Source organism: Bufo gargarizans, chromosome 7, assembly GCF_014858855.1.
Source record: "Bufo gargarizans isolate SCDJY-AF-19 chromosome 7, ASM1485885v1, whole genome shotgun sequence".
Classification (NCBI taxonomy): Eukaryota; Metazoa; Chordata; class Amphibia; order Anura; family Bufonidae; genus Bufo; species Bufo gargarizans.
The window spans coordinates 11,350,078-11,368,652 of NC_058086.1; the positions used below are offsets into that span (position 1 = coordinate 11,350,078).

At 46.1% G+C, this 18,575-nt stretch overlaps 2 protein-coding genes across 8 annotated transcripts in view; one reads left to right on the forward strand and one right to left on the reverse strand.

Moving 5' to 3' along the window:
* The window catches only part of LOC122943759 (centromere protein P), a 400,675-nt gene that overhangs the window by 52,471 nt on the left and 329,629 nt on the right, over positions 1-18,575 (reverse strand). The gene's annotated exons all lie outside the window — the stretch shown is intronic.
* Positions 5,015-18,575, forward strand: part of ECM2 (extracellular matrix protein 2) — a 55,446-nt gene continuing 41,885 nt past the window's right edge. Inside the window, exon 1 of one of the 4 annotated variants that reach the window (XM_044301750.1) lies at positions 5,015-5,478. The gene's annotated coding sequence lies outside the window, so the exon portion shown is untranslated. Of the gene's footprint in view, positions 5,479-6,295; positions 6,628-18,575 lie in introns of those variants that run through there. The other 3 variants (XM_044301747.1, XM_044301748.1, XM_044301749.1) reach the window with 3 other exon arrangements.

Genomic DNA, 18,575 nt, shown 5'->3' on the forward strand with positions numbered 1-18,575 from the left:
ATGATCCAGCAAGAAATTTGTTCTCCATACTAATCCACACAGGACTGTATGGAGTATGGAGCAATCTCTCATCCTTCAAATAAAACGGAGAGACCCTCAGCTTGAAGTGTGTAAGTGAATCATTGCTTTTTGCCTGAAGTCCAACAGAGAGATTTTATTTAAGGGACGACACAGTGCTGGATAGTTGTACAAGCATGCTCTAATCACTGGAAGCCAACCGGTTTACTGCATACACCAGGAATGAAAACTCCAGGCAAAGAATATAAACTTGCCTCCTCCCAATCTTTGACTAAAGGTGCTTGATGGCCAAGATGCCATACCACACCACAGAGAGTTCCATTACAATGCATTCTATCCCCAGACCATTACCACAGAGAGGAGCTATCCCTTCCATCACATAATAGAACAAATTTCTACACATGAAAGTAGTTGAACTGCCATGAAAGATTACTTTGTTCTCGGTACTCTCCTTGATATACAGATGCTTATAGTGTCAAAAAACTTTGGTAATATCACATTGGTAGGGAAATATGGCAGGTTGTGTTATGCACGTTTGACAAAAGCAAATAATGCAATAGAAATGTCGGATTGCTGTAAACCTCGGCAAGCAGTTACGTCTCAAGCAGATATGCAAGTCATTACAGGTGTGGTCTGATTAGACACTGCGTCCTGCCACAAGGCAGAAAAAAGTGCTGCCATATAAAAAAGGCTTTTAAAGGCAACTTTAGGGAAGTGTACCTCTTGGTGACAGATGGCTGACTGCTAGACATGCCTCTGTGATGTGCTCAAAGACATTTTGCCCAGTTAACAAGACTTTGAGAGGGGGCAGATCACTGGACTGAGAAAAGCTGGATTTTTGACGAACTGCCCACTGTCTAGGCTGTTCTGACCTAGCTGTTGGAAGCAGTGGTTATGTAAGGGCGCGAACAGGCTCCGGATGGCCCAGACAGACCACCAGTAGAGAGGATGAATTTAACCAGCAGATGGAAATTTGGTTTCATGGTGCTAGTTATTTATCCTGTCATTGACGGCCATCCCCAATGCCTTTGTTTGCAAGGATATTGTGGATAAGAAACCTGAACTGCTTCGGACTGGAACCATATGGTCTTTAGCGACAAATCCAGGTTCTGTTTGGGATCTGACAACAGTCAGGTTGGAGTATAAAGGCCTTATGGTTAGGGCTTCAGTCCTGCCTTTGCTGTGGAGAGACCCACCACCCCAACTCGTGTGATGATCTGGGGAACCATTGCTTACGACAGTCTGTCCCCCCTAGTAGTGATACAAGGGACACTGGCACATCTTATGGCCACATGTGTTGTCTCTCATGGCAGGGCTTCCAACTTATATTTTTCAGCAGGATAATCCTCATCCACACACAGACGGGGATTCCCAGGAATGTCTTCACCAGATTACACTTTCTTGGCCTATTGAGTCACCTGATTTGTTGCCAATCAACCATTTGTGGGACCAGTCTGGACACCAGTGTGTAGGATCTACAGACCCAGCTGTAACAGCTGTGTGTAAATGTGCCGCAGGATACCATACAGACCCTGTATGCCTCCATGTCCAACTGTATCTCATCTTGTATCTAGACTAGAGGTGGCCCAGCAGGATATTAGAGCCTCCTCTTATCTATACAGTTTCCCCCAATAAACTTATATTTTTGTTTTAATATTGTAATCACTTACATATATCATCATTGCATTCACGCATACAAAGTTCTCATAGAACTCCTTCTTGGTGCCTTATTTTTTTGGGTAATGAGAGTATTTACCACGTTCTCTTATAAACTGTATTGTTGCACTGTTTCAGGTTCATGGATGCAAAATCTATGTGAACTGAAGCTGTATTAATTTCTGTGAGACAAACAACAGAAATCTACATGGGAAGTTTCTATGGGTTTCATACCTTTATGTTAAAATGTCACATGAGGACAGTTGAACAAATAAAACAGACTAAATAACGGTGGAAGATACAACAGTATTTTCACTCTAGCACAACATATGCTCCCAGTTATTGCATTCCCTCACTTTGTCAGCAGATTTTACAATGTTGCCGATTGGAGAGAAAAATATCAAGCCAAGCCATGGCTCATTGATGAAAGGAAACTATAATTACAGTGATATTCTTTAACAAAATTAAAGAAAGCGGTCGTCTTCACTATAAAGTGACCCTACTATCATATCAGATTAGATTTGAAGTCGAAGTATGGTGTTTAGTAACTACAGACTGGATCAAAGACTGGAGTTTTACGCCGGTCTTTAAAATCTCCTGCGCTGCTGGAAGACGCAACTAATTTATGACGAGGCGCATTAACTGAATGTTCTGTCTGTTAGAATGAAATCTACGGCAACTTGGAGCTGTTGTAGATTTCGGTCTTCATTTGTACCTGAAAACATGGCACACCAGCGAGCCCTGCCCACTCCCTGTCCCCTTTTCAGAAAATGTCAAGGGTGGTGCAGAAACGTCACTTGCTACAAAATTGTCATGAGGTTTGTGACTTATTTTTTTCTCCGAAAAGAGCCACGGGGAAATGATACATCTTTCCCAATGGATCTGTATGTATAATATGTATCTGTAGTATAGTCTGTATGTATATGTAATCTACTTGTGATGTCATTCTTCAGAAAAAAGGCACTAAGGGGTGAAGTAAAACCAAACATTTTACTGCATTTATTTTTATGCCACAGGAAAAAAAAGTTGATATTACTGCATCCCACTGCCTTTGTCACGAGGGTATCAAGAGCCACGTCTGACTCCGTTATACCCGGGGTCAGGAAGTCGCAGTGGGTGGCTGCGCGCTCTATGTCTAAAGATCACGTTGTTTCTTAGTGATTGTTTTCTGTGTTTGCCTTGCAATCCTTTTTGTCTCACTCAGGGATCCGTAGCTTCTCCTCCTCAGCTGTTTCTTGTCTGCCACTCCCAACCTCCTTATATTCTCCTCTCACACTTCTCTAGTTGCCAGTTATAGAGCTTCCTGCCTGGACTTCTATACTGACCCACTGGAGCTGTGAATCCTGGTTGTTGTTCCAGAGTGCTACCCTCCGGATCCCTGTTGGGCTTTTTGTTGTCTCCTGTTGTCGCCCACCTGGGATTATATGTTGAGTCTGTATTGTCTGTCCTCCCCTTGGTGTTTTTCTTTAGAGCTAGTGGTGCGGACTAGTGTTCCCACCGCCCTGTTCACTATCTAGGGCTCATCTTAGGGAAAGCCAGGGTTTTAGGCACGTGATCGGCGTACGGGTGAGGAACCCGTCTAGGGACGTCAGGGCAGCCAGGTGCCAGCCGCAAGGTGAGTCAGGGGTCTCCACCTTCCCTCTCACTTGGGCAGGGCCTTCCACTTTCCCTCCCTCTGTGTCACGTATGTGATAGTCACGCCGATCGTGATAGCCTTGGACGTTTTTTTGCTGCCTACAAATGAAATGCTGATTGAGTATACAACAAAGTTCGCGCAGATCTACATAAAAGTGACTGGTCATGGGCTTCTCTCTCTCTCCATGTATAATTAGAAACGTCAGCTACACAGAATGACGGCCTCCATCTTATGGACCCCATACACACTACACCAGGGATCAGCAACCTTTGGCACTCCGGCTGCTGTGAAACTACAATTACATGCTCCATTAATTTGTATGGGAGTTTGGAGAAGAGCAGAGTAAGTATGCATGCTGGGAGTTGTAGTTTTACAACAGCTGACGTGCCAGAGGTTGCTTAACCCTGCACTACAATATTGTCAAACGGACCCAATGTTTTTGGCAAGACCAGCCAACAAACTAATGTCCTCCTGACTCTCCCCTGACAGACGAAGTTGGAAGAGAGGAGGATCGGACGCATTTCAGCACCCAATCTTTTTGTTCTCCAGGGAGATGTCATCATCAGAGGTGTCTAGCAGTGGCTTTCTCCTCGCTCTCCATTGAAACACACACATGCTCAGAGTCAGGGGAGACAGGTATTGGTCAAACAAGTTTTCGGTCAACATCTATTGAAGTTGTAAGGGTACCTTAAAGGGGTTGTTCGCTTTTTTAAAAATCGATGATTTAACCTCAGGATAGGTAGTCAATATCAGATTGGTGGGGGTCAAGTCCCGTCACCCCCGCCGGTCAGCTGTTTGTGCTGCCTTATCTTAATTGTTTACCTGCTCGCCGTCGCAAACTGCAGTGGTGAGACAGTGTAATTAAAACTAAGCTGGCCTATTCACTTTAATGGTACGGCTCCTTCCTATTCATGTGAATACTACAGAGTCATCCCACTGAAGTGAACGGGTAAGATTCGTTTTAATGACACCTGCTCACCACTATGGTCGCAATGGCGAGCAGATAAACACTGAAAAGGCAGCGTTCGTACGACCCCCCACCGATCTGATATTTATAGCCTATCCTGAGGATAGGTCATCTATATAAAAAAAAAGTGGACAACCCCTTTAAGCTTCTGTCTTTATGGCTGAAAGGGACCCATACAAGTCTGGTGAGGATTAGAAGGAGAGAAAACACTTTAGATTCCACTGACGTGATAAAGCGTCAGCCTTTTTCACATAGCCAGTTGTTTACAACACTCATTTGTTTTAGAGAGAATTTTCCCATAGCCATTGCTGACTTCTTGTTAGCAGGAATTCCAAATTAGGAATTACAAACGAGGCACCTTTTATACTGCATTCCTTCCAATACACATCAAGTTGGAGCTGCATAATTCTTCTGAACACCAAAAATCTGATCTCCTCTCATAATTCAGACCAAACACATTAACCTATAAAAGTCTGATTATTACAACGCTTTAGTTGCTGTAATGGAAAATCCTGTAAAAATAAAATGGTAAGACTAGAAACTCATGAGAACCCAGTAAGAATGATGAATCTGGTACATGTCTTGTATCGAATGTATAAAAGCTTGCGTGTAGTCAGATGGAGATCTCAAGAAAACCCTGCCCCTCTACGTGCGGTTGGCTTCCCAGGAGTGGTCTCGGGACTAGCTGGAGTGCTGCTTAGAGATGAAATATTTCTCTCTCTTGTGAGAGACAGTCAGACTGCTCCCAATAAACTTTCCTCCGGTAGCCAGCGTTCTATACGTAGCCTTACTATTGTGCCTAAATTGTAATAAGTCAACTAGTCTGCAATGCATAATGTGAAGCCTTGGATTACATACCCTCAATAAGCACTGCTTGTCTGGTTAGATCGTTAATGCTATGTGCTTATGAACATTTTACCAAAAAGACATTCTTCCTGCCCTTGAATTTCTCATTATGCATCCACAGGCTATTAATTAAAGGAAGGCAGATTATCGAGATGGCAATAACCTCTGCATTGGGGAGACTCCAGAACAGCCGGCTGGGAAAAAAGTCTTAATAAACATAGAAGGTTGAGTAACGTGCAGCGAAACGGCTCTGAGTGCAGCTGTCACATCCGAAGCGGAGCAGACACCAGGTCTGCTAAATCCCAAACAAGTCAGCAGAAACTTCACAGAGAGAGTTGGCCGGCATGCAGTTGTGGTAACGTACTATGTCCATTCCCACTACAAACCCCACTGCTATTAGGATTTTGTTTGCTAAAGATGCTTCGCTCCTGTTTAGCTCTGTATTCAGTGCTCTATTTCAGGATAGGATTACTTTGACCTTGCAAATTCTAAGTGATGCTAGAAAGATGACTATTTTTAACCTGCTGTCCATCACTGCTGGTTAAGACTTATGAAAGACGTGGACAAGAAGAATGCATAGCTGTCCCTTTCCTATGTCGACTCCTGAACTAGTCTATCATGTCTAAGGCTACTTTCACATCTGCGTTTTTGCTGGATCCCTAATGGATCATCAAAAATGCTTCCGTTAGGATAAGGGTAGGTGCAGACAACCGGAGGTTGAGGGCACCATTGATGGTAGGGCAGCTGGGACTTAACACCTGTCTCTTGATGCTGTGAGATTTACACATGTTCTAGCAGTCACTGAGAATGATGTAAAGATAGATTATAATCATCAGTATCCGCTATTGCCACTTCAACGACAATAATGCTACACAACTAGATGCTTGAGAACTGAATGTACTCTCTCTTTTTTTTTTTTTTTTATCACTCGCTGAAACTTTTCCAGTTGAGGTTGGATTTTCTTATGTTTTTTCTTTGGAGGAAAAAAAAATGGTCTGTCTGAAATCTAAATTCAAAGCTCAATCATAACACCTGGAAGCTGTTAGGAATTTGTGTATATTTGCTATGGAATTGGATTAACAGCAAATGTAACCAGAGACCCTTCAGAAAGACCTTATACGTATCTTGCCTATGTAAGCACATTATTCTGAAAAACCTGTTCCCAGCTGTGCCCTGTCAGCCTGCATTGTGCTGCCTGCTCTTTCCACTCCTAGCAAAGCTTCCAATCTCACTTAGTAAGTGTGTGACGGATTCACCATGGACATCTCTCTATTGTGAACCCTCCAGACGCATTCCACAGGTTCAAACACGATTCAGCTTTATCAAAGCAGTATCAACTTTGTATAAAGATAACAGCCGGTTTGCCTGTTTTGTTCTCATTTCGCAACTGGAGACAGAGACAGAATCTAGGTGTAAATATCCAGGTAAAGTGAACAGGTCAGACCCTGATTCTCTCTGCGCAGGGGAAGGTGCCTTTCATTACTGAATCTCGGTGTGTTTCCAGGTATATTCTTCATATTTGCAGTGATTAATAAGAATCCGGTAACTATACTGATGCTGGTGGTACTTATGATATTGAATACTCGAAAACTCTTCTGTCATACTTTTTTTTAAATACATTGCTGTGAGCTTGCTTGTTCTATACCACTATATATATATGCAGCACCCTTAATTTGCTGGGTCTGGGAGAGAATGCATAATGATAGAGAAGCATGTTATCTGTCATAGGGGAGGGGGGGATCAGTAAAGGGTATTTTATTGTCTACCTGTCACGAGGAGAGCATTTTGTATTGCACCATGTCACATATATGTTTTGAAATATTCTGTCCACTAGACGCATATAGTAGTGTAACCTGTAAATTGGGTACTGGATGTCATGGGTTTAGAACTGTATTGGTGAGTGGGCTCAGAGGCTTGGGCCCTATATATTGAGGATCATATTGTGAATCTGTTTGTTATAACTGTATTTCACTATGTATTTATATTAGTATAGCCCAAACGGCGCTATACCTGAACCATGTTGTGTGAAGCATCTACTGTGACTATCCATGGTCCAAACTGCTATGCAAATGGGACAGAGAAACAGAACACTGTTGGGGTTATTTATCTAGACCGGTGTTTTAGACGCCAGTTAAGGCCCTGCACTGGCGTTTGATGCACCTAAGTTATGTAGAGACGCCTAAAACAGGTGTAGAAAATGATAAATGAGATGGGCCAGCCACTCTGAACCTATCCCCACCCACGCTACCCCCCCTTTTCTTTAGAACTGGCGTGAATGGGGAAGAAGGTCCAGATTCGGCCACAAATCCCATTTGCGACCTAATCTGCTACAGATATACGCCAAAAACTGGAATGGATAAATATCAGTTTTTTAATCTTGCATACTGCTAATCTGCACTATCTGTACCGCTCATAAGTCTGGTTTACGTACTACTTAAGGCCCCTTTACACAGGCTGAAACACCAGGCAATTATCATGAATGCTCCATCAGAGAACGTGAGAGCTGCATTTACATGCAGCAATCCCCTGTAAAGAATGGAGAGGAGAGATTGCTACTCCAATTGCTTGTCCTCATAGGGAATCATTGTTTCTGGGCAGCAGAACACTATTTACACAGAACTACTGCTGCCCAGAAACAATGATTTAGGTGACTGCATAAGTGATGGTTTCTTCTGATGAACAATAGTTTGCTCATTAATGAGGTGATTGGTGGCATCTTTTATTCTCCGTTTACATTAGTGTTGTGAGCCTTTGTCAGACTCTAGCAAGTCAGGTTCAAACAGCAAAAATAGAGCAGCATGCAATCCTAACTGAAGAAAACCTCAATAAAACCCAATCGGACCACCATGGAAGTGAATGGCATACTTCGGTCAACATTTGGATCCATCATGGCTTCGGTTACAAATGGAGACTATAATGTGACTGTTTCCTTACACTGAATGGAATAAGATAAATAGGGCATAGGCATTGTTTGCCTTCACAACAGCATCAGTTCTTCTAAGTACACCCAGTGACTCAGGTACACCCATCTGCTGTTCGAAGAAGTCTGTCCAGAAGTGGTTTTCTTAGAAGAATTGCGGCCAAAAGGCAATATCTTAGATGAGGAAATAAGGCCAAGTGACTCAACTATGCAAAAAAAAACATAGGAACTGAGGAGCAGAAAAATGGCAGCAGTTATCTGGACTGAAGAGTCAAAATATGAAATATCTGGCTGCAACAGAAGGCAGTTTGTTCACCAAAAGGCTGGAGAGCAGTACAATAGTGAGTGTCTGCAGGCAACAGTGAAGCATGGTGGAGGACAGGAACTTTCAAATTTGGAGCTACATTTCAGCAAATGGAGTTGGGATTTGGTAAGGATTAACGGTGTCCTCAATGCTGAGAAATACAGGTGCTTATCCATTAGGCAATACCATCAGTGAGGCTTCTGATTGGCTCCTAATTTATTCTGCAACAAAACAATCTAAAACATACAGCCAATGTCATTAAAGGGGTTCTAAGGGCTTTTAATAATGATAACCTATCCTCAGATTGGGTCATCTGTATCAATATGTCGGGGTTCCGACACCCTGCACCCCCGCCAATCAGCTGTATAAAGGGAAGGTGTGCGCAATGCGCCCATGCTGTCTTTCTTCCTGCTCGACAGACATAGCAGCAGCGAGCAGGAAGAGAGAAGGGAGACTGCATGTGCATACTACACATGCCTTCCCTTCATACAGCTGAACGGCAGGAGCTCCAGGTGTCGGACCCCCACTAATCTGATATTGATGACCTATCCTGAGAATAGGTCATCAATATTAAAAGCCTGGAGAACCCCTTTAAGAATTATCTTCAGCGTAAAGAAGAACAAGGAATCCTGAAGTGATGACATAACTACCACAGAACTTGGATCTCAACATCATCGAGTCTAAAGTTTACATGAAGAGACAAAAGGATTTGAGTAAGCCTATTGTTCCGATTTATAAGAGAAGTAAGCACGATGTGTCTATCATCTGCTTTACTAAGTTTTCTTAGCCGACCACTGCGTCCACGGTCCTCAACATTGCCAGCTTCTTTGTGCTTCTTCAAAAGAGTTAGAACAGCATATCTTGAAACCGTAATCTGCTTTGAAATCTTTGCCTGGAAGAGACCCTGCTGATGCAATACATCTACATTGTGTCTTATTGCTGTGCTCAGTCTTACCGTTGTGTATGACTTGTGACTAGAGTTGAGCGAACACCTGGATGTTCGGGTTCGAGAAGTTCGGCCGAACATCCCGGAAATGTTCGGGTTCGGGATCCGAACCCGATCCGAACTTCGTCCCGAACCCGAACCCCATTGAAGTCAATGGGGACCCGAACTTTTCGGCACTAAAAAGGCTGTAAAACAGCCCAGGAAAGAGCTAGAGGGCTGCAAAAGGCAGCAACATGTAGGTAAATCCCCTGCAAACAAATGTGGATAGGGAAATGAATTAAAATAAAAATTAAATAAATAAAAATTAACCAAAATCAATTGGAGAGAGGTTCCATAGCAGAGAATCTGGCTTCCCGTCACCCACCACTGGAACAATTCTAGTAAGAAGCAGGGCGGCAATACCAGAGGGTTAGACGGATCGTTAGTGATAGGGATATGTGTCAAACAAGATTAGACGATATGACCAATAAATTTAGAGAGCGAGGCTACCCCCCTGATCTATTGAAAATACAGCGTAATAAAGCTGAGATTACACCACCAGATAGAACTAAGAAAGAAACAAGGATCCCCTTAGTGATTAAATACCATCCCTGGTCCCAGCGCCTTAGGACTATTGTTAATCAACATTGGCACATATTATCTAAGTCCTATCCACGGATAGGAGAGTTCCAGAGGCCACCCATGATATGCTATAAACGGGCAGAAAATATTAGGGATAAAATAGTCCGGGCGGATGTGGGAAGTAATAAAATAGAAAGAGGACAGAGTACTTTATCTACACCTAGACGGGGCACTTTTCCTTGTTTAAACTGTGTCAATTGTTCCAGCGTTATAAAGGGTTCATGTTTCTCCCACCCTCACTCAGGTGAAAATATTCCAATAAGGGGCACGTTCACTTGTGATAGTAGATTTGTGGTTTACATTCTTAAATGTCCATGTGGATTACTATATGTGGGGGAAACCTCAATGAGAATGAAGGACAGACTAAGTAAACACAAATCTACTATCCGTAAACAGAATTTATTACTCCCAATACCCCTTCATTTTTATGATAAAAAACACAACATCTCGCAGTTGAGGTATCAGATTATTGAAGGTGTATCATTACCCCGTCGAGGGGGTGACAGAAATAAATTGTTATTGAAAAGGGAGGCTTACTGGATCCATCGTCTTCAGACAATGGAGCCCAGGGGCCTCAATCGTGAGTACAATGTGTCCTGCTTCCTATAAGGCATTCGGCCTTATGCAATCTGATAAATATATTTCTTTTTTTCTTCAGCGTGATTAATCACTGCAAGAATGGACTATGTGACTGAAAATCTTCGCCAGTATAGAGTGGATATGTTTTTTGCGAATTTTCAATTGCGAATTTTCAGTTGCGAATTTTTAGTTGCGAATTTTCAATTGCGAATTTTCAATTTTCAATTGCGAATTTTCAATTGCGAATTTTTCAATGCGAATTTTTCATTGCGATTATTTGATATGCGAATTTTATTTAATGAGGGAGGCGGAGCTTCTTTGATGATGTCAGTTCCTTTGTGTTTCATTTATGTATAAATAGCTGGAGTGTAAGATGTTTTATGCAGTCTGATGAAAGCACATCTGTGCTGAAACGCGTCACTATGCCATTTTGAATATGTGACTGAATAAATCTACATTGTGATCTACATCAGCGAAGTGCCGGTCCTTTCCTTTGAAACCACCACTGGAACAGTCCATTCTCAGATATTTAGGCCCCGGCACCCAGGCAGAGGAGAGAGGTCCCGTAACAGAGAATCTGTCTTCATGTCAGCAGAGAATTAGTCTGCATGTCATAGCAGAGAATGAGGCTTCACGTCAGCCACCACTGCAACAGTCCATTGGCATATAGTTAGGCCCAGCACCCAGGCAGAGGAGGGAGGTCCCGTAACAGAGAATCTGTCTTCATGTCAGCAGAGAATTAGTCTGCATGTCATAGCAGAGAATGAGGCTTCACGTCAGCCACCACTGCAACAGTCCATTGGCATATATTTAGGCCCAGCACACACACAGGCAGAGGAGAGAGGTCCCGTAACAGAGAATCTGGCTTCATGTCAGCAGAGAATCAGTCTGCATGTCATAGCAGAGAATGAGGCTTCACGTCAGCCACCACTGCAACAGTCCATTGGCATATATTTAGGCCCAGCACACACACAGGCAGAGGAGAGAGGTCCCGTAACAGAGGATCTGGCTTCATGTCAGCAGAGAATCAGTCTGCATGTCATAGCAGAGAATCAGGCTTCACGTCAGCCACCACTGCAACAGTCCATTGTCATAAATTTAGGCCCAGCACCCAGGCAGAGGAGAGAGGTCCCGTAACAGACAATCTGGCTTCATGTCAGCAGAGAATTAGTCTGCATGTCATAGCAGAGAATGAGGCTTCACGTCAGCCACCACTGCAACAGTCCATTGGCATATATTTAGGCCCAGCACCCAGGCAGAGGAGGGAGGTCCCGTAACAGAGAATCTGTCTTCATGTCAGCAGAGAATTAGTCTGCATGTCATAGCAGAGAATGAGGCTTCACGTCAGCCACCACTGCAACAGTCCATTGGCATATATTTAGGCCCAGCACACACACAGGCAGAGGAGAGAGGTCCCGTAACAGAGAATCTGGCTTCATGTCAGCAGAGAATCAGTCTGCATGTCATAGCAGAGAATGAGGCTTCACGTCAGCCACCACTGCAACAGTCCATTGGCATATATTTAGGCCCAGCACACACACAGGCAGAGGAGAGAGGTCCCGTTACAGAGGATCTGGCTTCATGTCAGCAGAGAATCAGTCTGCATGTCATAGCAGAGAATCAGGCTTCACGTCAGCCACCACTGCAACAGTCCATTGTCATAAATTTAGGCCCAGCACCCAGGCAGAGGAGAGAGGTCCCGTAACAGACAATCTGGCTTCATGTCAGCAGAGAATTAGTCTGCATGTCATAGCAGAGAATGAGGCTTCAGGTCAGCCACCACTGCAACAGTCCATTGGCATATATTTAGGCCCAGCACCCAGGCAGAGGAGGGAGGTCCCGTAACAGAGAATCTGTCTTCATGTCAGCAGAGAATTAGTCTGCATGTCATAGCAGAGAATGAGGCTTCACGTCAGCCACCACTGCAACAGTCCATTGGCATATATTTAGGCCCAGCACACACACAGGCAGAGGAGAGAGGTCCCGTAACAGAGAATCTGGCTTCATGTCAGCAGAGAATCAGTCTGCATGTCATAGCAGAGAATGAGGCTTCACGTCAGCCACCACTGCAACAGTCCATTGGCATATATTTAGGCCCAGCACACACACAGGCAGAGGAGAGAGGTCCCGTAACAGAGGATCTGGCTTCATGTCAGCAGAGAATCAGTCTGCATGTCATAGCAGAGAATCAGGCTTCACGTCAGCCACCACTGCAACAGTCCATTGTCATAAATTTAGGCCCAGCACCCAGGCAGAGGAGAGAGGTCCCGTAACAGACAATCTGGCTTCATGTCAGCAGAGAATTAGTCTGCATGTCATAGCAGAGAATGAGGCTTCACGTCAGCCACCACTGCAACAGTCCATTGGCATATATTTAGGCCTAGCACACAGGCAGAGGAGAGAGGTCCCGTAACAGACAATCTGGCTTCATGTCAGCAGAGAATCAGTCTGCATGTCATAGCAGAGAATGAGGCTTCACGTCAGCCACCACTGCAACAGTCCATTGGCATATATTTAGGCCCAGCACACACACAGGCAGAGGAGAGAGGTCCCGTAACAGAGAATCTGGCTTCATGTCAGCAGAGAATCAGTCTGCATGTCATAGCAGAGAATGAGGCTTCACGTCAGCCACCACTGCAACAGTCCATTGGCATATATTTAGGCCCAGCACACACACAGGCAGAGGAGAGAGGTCCCGTAACAGACAATCTGGCTTCATGTCAGCAGAGAATCAGTCTGCATGTCATAGCAGAGAATGAGGCTTCACGTCACCCACCACTGCAACAGTCCATTGGCATATATTTAGGCCTAGCACACAGGCAGAGCAGAGAGGTCCCGTAACAGACAATCTGGCTTCATGACAGCAGAGAATCAGTCTGCATGTCATAGCAGAGAATGAGGCTTCACGTCACCCACCACTGCAACAGTCCATTGGCATATATTTAGGCCTAGCACACAGGCAGAGCAGAGAGGTCCCGTAACAGACGATCTGGCTTCATGTCAGCAGAGAATCAGTCTGCATGTCATAGCAGAGAATGAGGCTTCACGTCAGCCACCACTGCAACAGTCCATTGGCATATATTTAGGCCCAGCACACACACAGGCAGAGGAGAGAGGTCCCGTAACAGAGGATCTGGCTTCATGTCAGCAGAGAATCAGTCTGCATGTCATAGCAGAGAATCAGGCTTCACGTCAGCCACCACTGCAACAGTCCATTGTCATAAATTTAGGCCCAGCACCCAGGCAGAGGAGAGAGGTCCCGTAACAGACAATCTGGCTTCATGTCAGCAGAGAATTAGTCTGCATGTCATAGCAGAGAATGAGGCTTCACGTCAGCCACCACTGCAACAGTCCATTGGCATATATTTAGGCCTAGCACACAGGCAGAGGAGAGAGGTCCCGTAACAGACAATCTGGCTTCATGTCAGCAGAGAATCAGTCTGCATGTCATAGCAGAGAATGAGGCTTCACGTCACCCACCACTGCAACAGTCCATTGGCATATATTTAGGCCTAGCACACAGGCAGAGCAGAGAGGTCCCGTAACAGACAATCTGGCTTCATGACAGCAGAGAATCAGTCTGCATGTCATAGCAGAGAATGAGGCTTCACGTCACCCACCACTGCAACAGTCCATTGGCATATATTTAGGCCTAGCACACAGGCAGAGGAGAGGTTCATTCAACTTTGGGTAGCCTCGCAATATAATGGTAAAATGAAAATAAAAATAGGATTGAATGAGGAAGTGCCCTGGAGTCCAATAATATATGGTTATGGGGAGGTAGTTAATGTCTAATCTGGACAAGGGACGGACAGGTCCTGTGGGATCCATGCCTGGTTCATTTTTATGAACGTCAGCTTGTCCACATTGGCTGTAGACAGGCGGCTGCGTTTGTCTGTAATGACGCCCCCTGCCGTGCTGAATACACGTTCAGACAAAACGCTGGCTGCCGGGCAGGCCAGCACCTCCAAGGCATAAAAGGCTAGCTCTGGCCACGTGGACAATTTAGAGACCCAGAAGTTGAATGGGGCCGAACCATCAGTCAGTACGTGGAGGGGTGTGCACACGTACTGTTCCACCATGTTAGTGAAATGTTGCCTCCTGCTAACACGTTGCGTATCAGGTGGTGGTGCAGTTAGCTGTGGCGTGTTGACAAAAGTTTTCCACATCTCTGCCATGCTAACCCTGCCCTCAGAGGAGCTGGCCGTGACACAGCTGCCTTGGCGACCTCTTGCTCCTCCTCTGCCTTGGCCTTGGGCTTCCACTTGTTCCCCTGTGACATTTGGGAATGCTCTCAGTAGCGCGTCTACCAACGTGCGCTTGTACTCGCGCATCTTCCTATCACGCTCCAGTGCAGGAAGTAAGGTGGGCACATTGTCTTTGTAGCGTGGATCCAGCAGGGTGGCAACCCAGTAGTCCGCACAGGTTAAAATGTGGGCAACTCTGCTGTCGTTGCGCAGGCACTGCAGCATGTAGTCGCTCATGTGTGCCAGGCTGCCCAGGGGTAAGGACAAGCTGTCCTCTGTGGGAGGCGTATCGTCATCGTCCTGCCTTTCCCCCCAGCCACGCACCAGTGATGGACCCGAGCTGCGTTGGGTGCCACCCCGCTGTGACCATGCTTCATCCTCATCCTCCTCCACCTCCTCCTCATCCTCGTCCTCCTCGTCCTCCAGTAGTGGGCCCTGGCTGGCCACATTTGTACCTGGCCTCTGCTGTTGCCAAAAACCTCCCTCTGAGTCACTTCGAAGAGACTGGCCTGAAAGTGCTAAAAATGACCCCTCTTCCTCCTCCTCCTCCTCCTCCTCCTGGGCCACCTCCTCTTCCATCATCGCCCTAAGTGTTTTCTCAAGGAGACATAGAAGTGGTATTGTAACGCTGATAACGGTGTCATCGCCACTGGCCATGTTGGTGGAGTACTCGAAACAGCGCAACAGGGCACACAGGTCTCGCATGGAGGCCCAGTCATTGGTGGTGAAGTGGTGCTGTTCTGTAGTGCGACTGACCCGTGCGTGCTGCAGCTGAAACTCCACTAGTCTGTCCAGCATGTGCAAGGTGGAGTTCCACCTGGTGGGCACGTCGCATATGAGGCGGTGAGCGGGAAGGCCGAAGTTACGCTGTAGCGCAGACAGGCGAGCAGCAGCAGGATGTGAACGCCGGAAGCGCGAACAGACGGCCTGCACTTTATGCAGCAGCTCTGACATGTCGGGGTAGTTGTGAATGAACTTCTGCACCACCAAATTCAGCACATGCGCCAAGCAAGGGATGTGCGTCAAATTGGCTAGTCCCAGAGCTGCAACGAGATTTCGCCCATTATCACACACCACCAGGCCGGGCTTGAGGCTCACCGGCAGCAACCACTCGTCGGTCTGTTGTTCAATACCCCGCCACAACTCCTGTGCGGTGTGGGGCCTGTCCCCCAAACATATGAGTTTCAGAATGGCCTGCTGACGTTTACCCCGGGCTGTGCTGAAGTTGGTGGTGAAGGTGTGTGGCTGACTGGATGAGCAGGTGGAAGAAGAGGAGGAGGAAGCCGAGAAGGAGGAGGTGGCAACAGGAGGCAAAGAATGTTGCCCTGCGATCCTTGGCGGCGGAAGGACGTGCGCCAAACAGCTCTCCGCCTGGGGCCCAGCTGCCACTACATTTACCCAGTGTGCAGTTAGGGAGATATAGCGTCCCTGGCCGTGCTTACTGGTCCACGTATCTGTGGTTAGGTGGACCTTGCTACAGATGGCGTTGCGCAGTGCACACTTGATTTTATCGGATACTTGGTTGTGCAGGGAAGGCACGGCTCTCTTGGAGAAGTAGTGCCGGCTGGGAACAACATACTGTGGGACAGCAAGCGACATGAGCTGTTTGAAGCTGTCTGTGTCCACCAGCCTAAATGACAGCATTTCATAGGCCAGTAGTTTAGAAATGCTGGCATTCAGGGCCAGGGATCGAGGGTGGCTAGGTGGGAATTTACGCTTTCTATCAAATGTTTGTGAGATGGAGAGCTGAACGCTGGCGTGTGACATGGTTGAGACGCTTGGTGACGGAGGTGGTGGTGGTGGTGTTGGTGGTACATCCCCTGTTTGCTGGGCGGCAGGTGCCAACGTTCCTCCAGAGGCGGAGGAAGAGGCCGAGGCGGCAGCAGCAGAATAGGCCGAGGCGGCAGCAGCAGAAGAGGTAGCAGGGGGAGCCTGAGTGACTTCCTTGGTTTTAAGGTGTTTACTCCACTGCAGTTCATGCTTTGCATGCAGGTGCCTGGTCATGCAGGTTGTGCTCAGGTTCAGAACGTTAATGCCTCGCTTCAGGCTCTGATGGCACAGCGTGCAAACCACTCGGGTCTTGTCGTCAGCACATTGTTTGAAGAAGTGCCATGCCAGGGAACTCCTTGAAGCTGCCTTTGGGGTGCTCGGTCCCAGATGGCGGCGGTCAGTAGCAGGCGGAGTCTCTTGGCGGCGGGTGTTCTGCTTTTGCCCACTGCTCCCTCTTTTGCTACGCTGTTGGCTCGGTCTCACCACTGCCTCTTCCTCCGAACTGTGAAAGTCAGTGGCACGACCTTCATTCCATGTGGGGTCTAGGACCTCATCGTCCCCTGCATCGTCTTCCACCCAGTCTTGATCCCTGACCTCCTGTTCAGTCTGCACACTGCAGAAAGACGCAGCAGTTGGCACCTGTGTTTCGTCATCATCAGAGACATGCTGAGGTGGTATTCCCATGTCCTCATCATCAGGAAACATAAGTGGTTGTGCGTCAGTGCATTCTATGTCTTTCACCGCTGGGGAAGGGCTAGGTGGATGCCCTTGGGAAACCCTGCCAGCGGAGTCTTCAAACAGCATAAGAGACTGCTGCATAACTTGAGGCTGAGACAGTTTCCCTGGTATGCATGGGGGTGATGTGACAGACTGATGGGGTTGGTTTTCAGGCGCCATCTGTGCGCTTTCTGCAGAAGACTGGGTGGGAGATAATGTGAACGTGCTGGATCCACTGTCGGCCACCCAATTGACTAATGCCTGTACCTGCTCAGGCCTTACCATCCTTAGAACGGCATTGGGCCCCACCATATATCGCTGTAAATTCTGGCGGCTACTGGGACCTGAGGTAGTTGGTACACTAGGACGTGTGGATGTGGCAGAACGGCCACGTCCTCTCCCAGCACCAGAGGGTCCACTAACACCACCACGACCATGTCCACGTCCGCGTCCCTTACTAGATGTTTTTCTCATTGTTATGGTTCACCACAACAACAAATATATTATTTGGCCCAATGTATTGTATTCAAATTCAGCGGGATATAAATTTGAGGCCTAGTATTTAGGCGCTGGGTGACCGGTATGGATTTAGTGACAGAATTAGACTTGGAAATGCACAGAAGCGTGTGTGTGTGAAGTTATTCTGAATGACCCAATGTGCACCTTGAATATTATATACCCTTTTAGGGATAGATTTCAAATAGCTCTGATATAGCAGAAACCACTAAATTATGAAATTGCTAAATTGGGAATTGTATTTCAACCCAGAACAAGAAATGTGCTTGAACGGACACTAAATAACTCGCCCAGCTACAGCACTAACGAGAGATTTAGCAGGATATAAATTTGAGGCCTAGTATTTAGGCGCTGGGTGACAGGTATGGGTTTAGTGACAGAATTAGACTTGGAAATACACAGTAGCGGGTGTGTGTGAAGTTATTCTGAATGACCCAATGTGCACCTTGAATATTATATACCCTTTTAGGGATAGATTTCAAATAGCTCTGATATAGCAGAAACCACTAAATTATGAAATTGCTAAATTGGGAATTGTATTTCAACCCAGAACAAGAAATGTGCTTGAACGGACACTAAATAACTCGCCCAGCTACAGCACTAACGAGAGATTTAGCAGGATATAAATTTGAGGCCTAGTATTTAGGCGCTGGGTGACAGGTATGGGTTTAGTGACAGAATTAGACTTGGAAATACACAGTAGCGGGTGTGTGTGAAGTTATTCTGAATGACCCAATGTGCACCTTGAATATTATATACCCTTTTAGGGATAGATTTCAAATAGCTCTGATATAGCAGAAACCACTAAATTATGAAATTGCTAAATTGGGAA